The 10725-nt window shown below is 43.6% G+C and overlaps 1 pseudogene across 1 annotated transcript; it reads left to right on the plus strand.

Moving 5' to 3' along the window:
• Positions 1-1689: 1689 nt before the first annotated feature.
• Positions 1690-9516, plus strand: LOC310779597 (ATP-binding cassette sub-family G member 4 pseudogene; annotated as a pseudogene). The gene is made up of 3 exons: positions 1690-3644; positions 5726-5822; positions 9352-9516. The product of its transcript is annotated as an ATP-binding cassette sub-family G member 4 pseudogene (transcript).
• Positions 9517-10725: the final 1209 nt, after the last annotated feature.

Consider the following 10725-nt stretch of genomic DNA (forward strand, 5'->3'; position numbering starts at 1 on the left):
TGATCATTTACCTCTGTTAGATCACATTTATAAACGTGCTATCCGTTTTTTATGATAAAAAGGAAAAAAGCTTCTCTCTCTTCAAAAATGATCTCTAAGGCGCTCTGTCTGAGCAGAGAATATTTTCGCCATCTTGATCAACTGTGATGCAGAGCCACACAGGCAAAGCAATTTATAGGCAAAGCCCCCCTCACCAACAAAAAAATGCAGGTGCGAGAAAATATAGAATGGTTCCCGCAAAACAGAGGGTAAAATGTGCGGGACTATGGGAGCAGACAGGTGTCCGTGCTGCGAAGACAGAGGTCTCTCAAATGTGTAGTAAAGTATTATGTGGTGTTACAGTGGTCATTGTACATGGTTTAGACTGGATCTCTAGGTCAGCTATTATGGCCTTTTTACAGCACATTTTGAGGTGGTAAAGCAGGAAGTAAAACAGGTGTAACCAATATCATGAGGGACCTGACACTAGAACACAAATGGAATGGAACCATCATTAATGGTATTGGTGACCTGCTTTGCGTCCTGCTTTACCACCTCAAAACTGTGAAAAGAGTCTATTATTAGAGCTATTGTATGTATTAGACCAGCGTTTCTCAACTGGTGGGTCGCGACCCGCGGGGCCGTTTTTTATTTCATTTGAGTTAAATTCAGATTATTGAAACTGGATTAGCCTGACCAGTTTTACTTGTTTAACAAGCTGAAGCATATGCTCTGCCTGTAATTCAAGAGAAGTCTGCCTTTTCATTTGATATTTAATTTTAGTTCAATTCAGATGATTGAAACTGGATTAGCATGGCCCCAGTTTAATTAAAAGTTATGACCAGTTTAACTATAAAGCATATAGCCTGCCTGTGATTCAAGAAAAGTCTGCCTTTTTATTTCATATTAGTTAAATTCAGACTATTGAAACTGGATTAGCATGACCAGGTTAACTTGTTTTATTATTATTATTAACTTGTTTAAAAACATATAGGCATGTAATTCAAGATAAGTCTGCCTTTTATTTCATATTTCATACAATTCAAATAAGACTTTCTGAGCATGACCAGTTTGACTTGTTTAAATTTAAAAACATATAGGCCTGTAATTCAAGTCTGCCTTATTTCAATTGGTTTTTAACCCTAGTTGCACTTCTGTTGCACTTTTTTGTTCATTTGAGGTTTATAACAGTGCATGAAGGCATTGTGTATTAAATTAATGCGCTATTTTTTGTGCAATAAATTTGAGTGGTTTAAAAAAAAATCTGAAATTTGGGTCGCGACTTCATGACAAGGAAAATAGTGGGTCCTGAGGCTACACCAGTTGAGAACCACTGTATTAGACAATGATGTCAAACAGACATATAGAGAGTGAAGAAGGCCCTCTCAAAGAAACTGATGAGACCACACATCGGAACACCCACGGGCCGGCGACCTAAGGAGCTGATGTCATCGGTGATGTCACTTAGCTGTGATGTCATCGATGATGTCACTGCGATTATAAGGTCATCAATGATGTCGCTGCAGCTGTGAGGTCATCGATGATGTCGCTGCAACTGTGAGGTCATCAATGATGTCATAAGTGATGTCATAAGTGATGTCATAAGTGCAAGATATATATCAGCAATCTTTTCAGACTGTTCTGTTGCCATTACACCGCAGCGGAGAAGGAACTTCTGACCCAACAGAGCTGTGAATCAAGAGTTTTGCTATGACAGATAAGACAGAGACTGTGAGTGTCCCCATGGAGGAGGCCATAATGTGTAACAGCGGTGGCCAGTCTCACGCACCACCTCAGGAGGCGTTCATGTTGACCCGCCTGAAGAAGGTGGCGAACCAGAGCACTGGAGCACATCGATTTTCCCACCTGCCCAAACGCTCTGCCGTGGACCTGGAGTTTACCGACCTCTCCTACACCATCCAGGAAGGGCCCTGCTGGAGGGACAGAAGTTACAAAGACTTACTCAAGTGCCTGTCTGGGAGGTTCTCCAGCGGCGACCTGATAGGAATCATGGGGCCCTCAGGGTCTGGGAAGTCCAGCCTAATGAACATTCTGGCTGGCTACAGGGAAACAGGGATAAAGGGTCAGATCCTGGTGAATGGGAAGCCCAGGGAGCTGAGGTCCTTCAGGAAAATGTCCTGCTACATAATGCAGGATGACATGTTGCTGTCACACCTCAGCGTGCAGGAGGCCATGATGGTTTCTGCCAACTTGAAGATGAATGAAAAGATGGACATGAAGAAAGAACTGGTGAAAGATATCCTGACTGCCCTAGGGCTCCATGAAAGCGCTCACACTCGTACCAGCTATCTGTCAGGTGGTCAGTGTAAACGTCTGGCCATCGCCCTCGAACTGGTCAACAATCCTCCAGTCATGTTCTTTGATGAGCCCACCAGTGGTTTGGACAGTGCGTCGTCCTACCAGGTCGTCTCCATGATGCGTTCTCTGGCACTGGGGGGACGAACCATCATCTGCACCATCCACCAACCCAGTGCCAAGCTCTTTGAGATGTTTGACCAGCTCTACATTCTGAGCCAGGGAAAGTGTATCTACAAAGGCACAGTCCCTTACCTCATCCCCTACTTGAAAACTCTGGGCCTGTCCTGTCCTACCTACCACAACCCTGCAGACTTCATCATTGAGGTGGCATCGGGAGAGTATGGAGACTTGAACCCTGTGTTGTTCGATGCAGTGCAACGTGGACTGTGTGATGTAGAGAAGAAGAAGTGTGATGAGAAAGGCCAATCTGTCTGTGCAACAAAGCGCCCTCAGGACTCCAGACACATAGAGAGACATACTTTTGCCACAAGCACACTGACACAATTCTGCATCCTCTTCAAGAGAACATTCATAACTATATGTCGAGACCGTTTGTTGACCCACCTCAGACTGATGTCCCACATCTCCATAGGCGTGTTAATAGGCTTCCTGTACCTGGGCATTGGCAATGATGCAAGCAATGTCTTGAACAACACAGGATTCCTCTTCTTCACCATGGTCTTCCTCATGTTTGGAGCGCTCATGCCTACCGTCTTAACCTTTCCTCTGGAAATATCTGTGTTCCTGAGGGAACATCTGAACTACTGGTACAGCCTGAAGGCCTACTACCTGGCCAAGACCATGGCCGATATTCCATTCCAGGTGATTTGCCCCAGCTTGTACTGCACCATAGTGTACTTCATGACAGGGCAGCCTGCTGAGACCAGTCGCTACCTGCTCTTCCTAACCCTGTCCATCTCTACTGCCCTGGTAGCCCAGTCCCTAGGCCTACTAATTGGGGCTGCTGCCGCCTCGCTACAGGTTGCTACATTTCTTGGACCTATCACATCTGTCCCAGTGCTCCTCTTCTCTGGATTCTTTGTCACCTTTGACACCATCCCCACGTACCTTAAGTGGTGCTCTTATGTGTCTTATATCAGGTACGGCTTTGAAGGGGTGGTCCTGTCCACCTATGGGATGAACCGTTCAGAGCTGGAGTGTCCGGATCCCAAGTGTATGTTCCAACAACCTAAGGAGGTTCTCCAGCGTTTCAGTATGGAAGATGCCCAGCTCTACATGGATTTCATTTTCCTGGGAATTTTCTTCCTCATCTTTCGACTGGGAACCTTACTCGTCCTCCGCTACAAGGTCAAGGCTGAGCGACTGATGGCACTTATGCAAAAAGAGTGTGACCAGTGTAGGAGTTTAGGAAGGGGAAAGGGCAAAAATGCCCCCAAGAAATCTCTGAATGCCCCTAAAAACCATTGTCCAGGGGCAGAAATTGCCCCAATATTTTGATTATTTTATTTTCATTCAATTCATTTAATTTCCATCTCTAACACAGCACCTGCAAGCTGGTTGCCAGAAAATGACGATGAAGAACACACACACACACACACACACACACACACACACACACACACAAACACAAACAGCGCTGTTGTTCAACTTTATGCACTAATTACTATTTTTTAAAGTGCCCCCAAAATTTTGTAAATGCCCCCAGTTTTTAGACAGTGGGGGCAAAAGTTGCCCCTAAAACATTTCTATAATTTCCTACACTGATTGCGACTACAGTGGCTAAACAGTGACATTGCTGCCACAGCCATCGGGAGCATTTTGGGGGTCAGTATCTTGTCAGGACACTTCGACATGCAGACTGGAGGAGGTAGGGATTGAACCACCAATGATGATATGATATGATGTAGTTATACTGTGATGATGCTATCTTCGAGACATGCTTGCCTTGTGTGATAAGAGGCTATAAATGCAACTGACCTGAACTGATGTCTGAATGTCTATAATAAATAAAATATAGCACCTGTCATAACAAAGTGCAATAGTAAGGTGATAGAAAAATAATTAAAAAAAAATCATTGGGGCCGATAAAAGGGGAAAATACTGCAATGAAACAACTGGGATAATAATTTTGTAAGAGTGATAAGAAAAAAGGAAAAAAAGACATTGAATTCCGAATCAGAATGAGAAGTGTCCATGTCGGATTGCTTTTAAGTTTACATGGGTCGGATTCAACGAATTCACCCAAAAAGACGAACAGTAAAATGCACTCACCAGAAAAGATGTCTGGTATAACTCTTCTACGGCTCACACACTCCGGATTTCATTACATTACATTACATTACATTACATTACGTCAATTTTGGCAGACGCTTTTATCCAAAGCGACTTACAATAACACATTCTTGTCAGCAATAGAGCAATCAACTATGCAACACAATCTATGACAACAACATCTGAAGGAATAGTGGTAAAGTTAAATTAGTCATTTATTTCTTTTTTTAATAAAGCCCAGCGAGCACAAAACGTTTTTTCAACGTTGATTTTTAGTTTAAATCTGGGTGATATTGGGTTTGAACATCTAAGACCTAATTTCACCCTCTTTTCAACCGGCTAAAATGCGGTTACAACGTCAACGTGTAAAAAAACACAATTTGGTTAATCATATTGTTAAAACATTTGTTGTAGCTTGGAATAGAGACAATATTGATAGTGTGTGAATTGGCATTTGTCCATTTTATTGTGTAACTGAGAGTTGAAATCTTCAACGCATTTTATGTCACATGAAATATCATAAATATGGGACTATATAGGCTATGTGGTGCCAGCAAAAAGCTTCCAGGACACAACTATGGTTAATAGTTTAGTGCAATAGCCTACTATAAAATAATGAATTGAGTTCCTGCAGCAACGCGCATGCGCAAGTACTTAGTCGCTAGCTACTAGCTGTGACTGACTGTATATATATATACAGTATATATATATATATATATAATATATGTGTGTGTGTGTGTGTGTGTGTGTGTGTGTGTGTGTGTGTGTGTGTGTGCGCGTGCGCGTGCGCGTGCGCGTGTGCGTGTGCGTGATTTTTATTTTTGCTGCCGAGGCCGAAATCGGCTATGCACAAATTTTTCCACCTAATTTCAGAGAACATCATCTTTCCAGTATATTGCAATTAACACATTATTATGCCTACTCTTATCATGATGGCCCACTGGCAGATGCATACAATGCTTTCTTTTCCAAAACTGAGTTTGGTCCAGTCATCTCCCATAATCACATTTTCTGGCCAAGACATTCCCCTCTCCCCACTAGTCACCAACCTGGGCTAGGTTAGACCCCTCACCTGACCTTTGACACACCACATCCAACATCTGTGCAAGACCTCCTCCTACAAGACCATTTGCAAACTCCATCACACACGCTTGCCAGATGCTGAGAAACTTGTCCATGCCTTTGTTTCCTCAAGGCTGGACTACTGCAATGCACTTCTCATTGGGATTCCTAGCAAGAGCCTCCAGAAGCTCCAATACATCCAGAACAGCACTGTTAGGATCCTGATGAGAGTGCAAAAATATGAACATACATTTTATATGCTCCCGTTTTTGTTTTTTTGTTTTAACTCTGTAGCACTTTAACATTTATTTTAAATGAGTGCATGTCAAATAAAATATATTATTGTTGTTGTTGTTGTTGTTGTTGTTGTTGTTGTTGTTGTATTTGTTGTTGTTATTTCAAAATGTACACACTCACTGGGCATAGCTTATGTAAAACATGCCATATGTTTTATGTTTTTTTTTATTTTGGGGCAAACACGCAGGCCATTTGAAGCTAGATGTACGGGGATATTAACATTAGGATTAGACTGTTGTGATGTCATTATTCAGTCTTAACCATCAATACTTGCTCTTTTTCTCACTCACTGCCTGCATGTCTCACTCACTCACTATTAGGAGATACAGTCAATTAACACAAATTAAGCTAAATTTCATCTTCAGTCCCTGGGTCCCTAGATGAAACTTGCGCTGATGGCTGCGGCATATGTACTGGATAGTACTGCACCTCAATACAAGGAGAAGTTTTCATCGCTGTCCATGGTGCTGATTGCGCCTGCTGCTTTATTTCTATACTTGCCTGTGCAATAAAACCCTTTCTTTTCCGTTTTTCTGACAATTCAGGAAAGCAATGAAGATAGAGGAAATGATGGGCTCCAAACAGTTTCAGGGGAGGCTCAGTGAATGGAAGTGATGACATTAGTTATCAAAAGATCACATAGAATAGCCTAAATGTATGTGATTTGGGTAAGGAGATAGTTCGGAGATACATTACTTTTTAAAGAATTTGACAGTTTTTCCCACTTTCCCAGAGTCAGAACCTAATAAATGCATTCAGACAGACCTTTTTTATGTATTTAGTGTAGTCTGATATGTCAAACAGCAATATCAGGCTATCTTGGCTCAATTATTGACCTGAGCATCTATGAGATGGAGGGCGGGGGGGTCGCATTTTTAAGCCTTGTCTGAGGGGAGGCCCAGTCTCAGACTTTGACTTTAATCTACTATAATTGGAGAGCTGTGTGTTTCTCTGTCTGTTTGTCCAGCCAGGGGCGGCACACCGTTGCTCCGATCACCTCTGAAATTGGCCAAAACACTTTTCAGGGGTCTGGAATGAATCTGTTGGGAAGGGGGGAATTAATAATAATAAATCCGCCCACGGGGGGCACTACAGTGATATTTTACATTTTTAGGCCTTCATACTCACAGAGCCATTGTAACATTAGCATCCCTTCCCTGCTTCCCACTGATGATGTCACCAATGATGTCATTGATGATGTCCCTTGAGACATCACTGATGACATCACAATTGCTTGAGTGACATCACTCACTGATGACATCACAATTGCTCGAGTGACATCACCCTATCAGCCTAATCGTATCTTTCTTACTACCATAATTGGAGAGCTGTATGTTTGTCTGTCTGTACAGAGTTGTGCCGAGATTGTGTCGATCGCTTCCAAATTTTTCCAAAACACTTTTCAGGGTTCTGGAATGAATCTGGTGCAAAAGAATAAAAGAATAAGAAAAAATATGCCCACGGAGGGCACATAGCTGCTAAACGTCTGTACTCACGACTCCCATCAACAAGTCTTGGACAATGATTCAGCCTCTGCCTGGAGAGGGATAAAAGAGATCACAAAATACAAGCCGTCTGCTCTCCCATCAATGGATGATCCTCACCTGGCCAGCAGCCAAACGAGTTATATTGTCGCTTCCACAGAGAGAGAGGTGAAAAGGCGTATTAGGAAGCCGAAAACAAGGAAACCAGCTGGACCTGAGGCCGGCCCCGGCCCCTGCACCATCTCAATCCGGCCCTCAATGTCCTCAAAGGAAAACAAAACAACCCCCAAAAAGTCAATAAAAGACAGCCGCTACAGCCATTTGATTTGTATCACTATTGTTATGACCCGGTCTAGGGGTTTGGATCACAACATAAACCAAACACAACCCGGCCAATGCATCAAATTATGTTACGAACCGGCCTAGGGGAACCGGCCCGCAACACAAAAGTGCCCCCACTCTTCCCACTCCCAAGAATGGACAGCCAGAACCAAGATCCAAAGTTCACAAGCAGCAGTTTATTTTCACTTCAGAGAGAATGCCAACACAAACAAAACCCCAACCCTAAACCTATCAAAAGAAAAGGATGGTGGATGGGTTAAACCAAAAGACAAAACACTTACCTAACTCCTAAACAAAGAAACAGGAGAAAAGGTTATGAAAACAAACTGGGCTTCTCTCTCCTACATACTGCTACTTGTGGGTAGATAAATACTAACAGTGCACAAGTTACAATTTCACAATCTCTCAATTACACACAAGTTAAAAACTACAAAGCACAAGGTTCAGCATTGTGGCCTCCATTGTTGGAAGTGAGAGAGCAAGGGGCTGAAGGATGGCATCAGCTGGCTTAAATGATCTCCACCAACCAATCAGTCATCAGCAGCCCCATCACCTGACCAGGCCAATCAGGGTGAACACCACCTGCATCTCATTTCTCAATCACACACTGAAGCACACTGCAATACACACTGACACTGAGGAGGAAAGGATTGGTGTTAACATATGACAACCAAACATATGACCCCGGGTCATAACACTATGATATCAGGAGAAATTACCAATCACAGCGGGAGAGAGGGTTAAAAATAGACTCCCTCCCTCGGTTTTCCTCCTCTTCTGGAACTTCGTTCTGAGTCTCTCGCTCGTCTTGAGCGTTCTCAGCTTGAGCGTTCTCAGCTTCCATTCTGACGATTCATTGGCTGAGGACCAGGAGGCGTGGCTGAGGACCAGGAGCCGTGGCTGGGACAGAGGATTCTGCAGCTTTCGGCTGTGTTCTGGTTGTTGAGATCTCGTCACCATTCTGTAGCATGAGATCTGGAAGTTATGGTCGTATGTAAACTCCTCTTCCTCAGAACTGTCTGTAGATGGATCATTGATGTCTGGAACTGTATGTTTCTGTTTTCCAGACTTTGGCTCTCTTATCCAGTGTTCTGTGGGAAGGGCCTCTTCCAGGGGCAGTTCATTCACTGGCATGAGTAAGGTTCTGTGGAGCACACGCAGTTTCGTTTTTGGACTGCACCTTGTAAACTGGCCCATCTCCAACTCTCTCCACAACCCTGTGTAGGCTACTACTTGCTCCCAGTAAGCACGCAACTTCCCTGTACCTCTCCGACAGATTTCTTACCAGCACACGGTCGGTCACCTGGCTGAAGAGCAAAGCCCCTGACACCTCTGTCCTACTGTTTCTTGCCTTTTAATGAGGACTTCTCACTGTTGTTGGCAGCTATTTTGTATGCAGAGCGCATTCTCTTTGCCCATTTATGTGCATATGCCTGTCAACACCTTCGCCATGAGTCCTCGGAATTATGAATACCATAATGCGGCCAAAAGAAGAAAGACTTGGGGTTAAGTTAAAGAGACTGATGGAGAAGGAGAAGATGGCTGAGTATGAGCTGAGGAGGGCTGAGGCTGAAGCAGCAAAGTCATCAGCAGGCCATGCCACACCTAACAATCCAAACACATTCTCTCCAACAAGTTTGTCTGTCCTACCTACCACAACGCTGCAGACTTCATCATTGTGGTGGCATCGGGAGAGTATGGAGACTTGAACCCTGTGTTGTTTGAGGCAGTGCAACGTGGACTGTGTGGTGTAGAGGAGGAGAAGAAGCAGTGTGCCGGGTACCATGTGCCAACAGCCTGAGCAGGTTCTCCAGTCATTCAATATGGAAGATATCAAGCTCTACATGGATTTCATTGTCCTGGGCATTTTCCTCCTCATCTTTCAACTGGGAATCTTACTCGTCCTCCGCTACAAGGTCAAGGCTGAGCGACTGATGGCACATAGGCATAGACATTGCGACATTGCACGGAGGCAAGATCTGCCTGACGGAGCACTTCAAGCCTCTGTGGGCCAGGAACGTACGTAAATTCCAGTCACATATTAGATCTCTGTTTATTGAGATTAAAAAGAATTGATAGCAGCTATAGCCTATCATCTCGATATTGCCGTAAATTCCCTGCACCAACCATGTTTCTATGAGCGGTCACTCAAATGGAACGACCCGAAATGCAAGCTTTGGGGTTAATTAATGTCTCCGTGCAGCGCAGCGTCAACTTTGATACACGCTGCCTTGCATGCCGAGTCTCAGAAACAGCCCCCAAATTCCCCAGAATTTGAAGCCCGCAGTGGAATTCACAGGGGGTTGTTTGAGACCACGAATGAGAAAAACGAAAGAGTAGTCATCTGAAAAAATAAACCACGGCAGTGATGCTCAACACGATGTAGCCTATTAATGTGTGGTGTTCATGTTTTTGTTACTCAGCCACTGTTTGCTGGTCTGGTGGACCCGCCACATTATTGGGTTTCATTATTGGGTTTTGCCATAACAATTTATATAAAGATACTTACGAGATATTTAATTTATCCCAATTACAAGCAATGAAGACAACATATATGGTTAATAATGATCATTTACCTCTGTTAGATCACATTTATAAACGTGCTATCCGTTTTTTATGATAAAAAGGAAAAAAGCTTCTCTCTCTTAAAAAATGATCTCTAAGGCGCTCTGAGCAGAGAATATTTTCGCCATCTTGATCAACTGTGATGCAGAGCCACACAGGCAAAGCTATTTATAGGCAAAGCCCCCCTCACCAACAAAAAAATGCAGGTGCGAGAAAATATAGAATGGTTCCCGCAAAACAGAGGGTAAAATGTGCGGGACTATGTGAGCAGACAGGTGTCCGTGCTGCGAAGACAGAGGTCTCTCAAATGTGTAGTAAAGTATTATGTGGTGTTACAGTGGTCATTGTACATGGTTTAGACTGGATCTCTAGGTCAGCTATTATGGCCTTTTTACAGCACGTTTTGAGGTGGTAAAGCAGGAAGTAAAACAGGTGTAACCAATAT

This window comes from Poromitra crassiceps, assembly GCF_964638095.1.
Source record: "Poromitra crassiceps genome assembly, chromosome: 7".
Lineage (NCBI taxonomy): Eukaryota > Metazoa > Chordata > Actinopteri > Beryciformes > Melamphaidae > Poromitra > Poromitra crassiceps.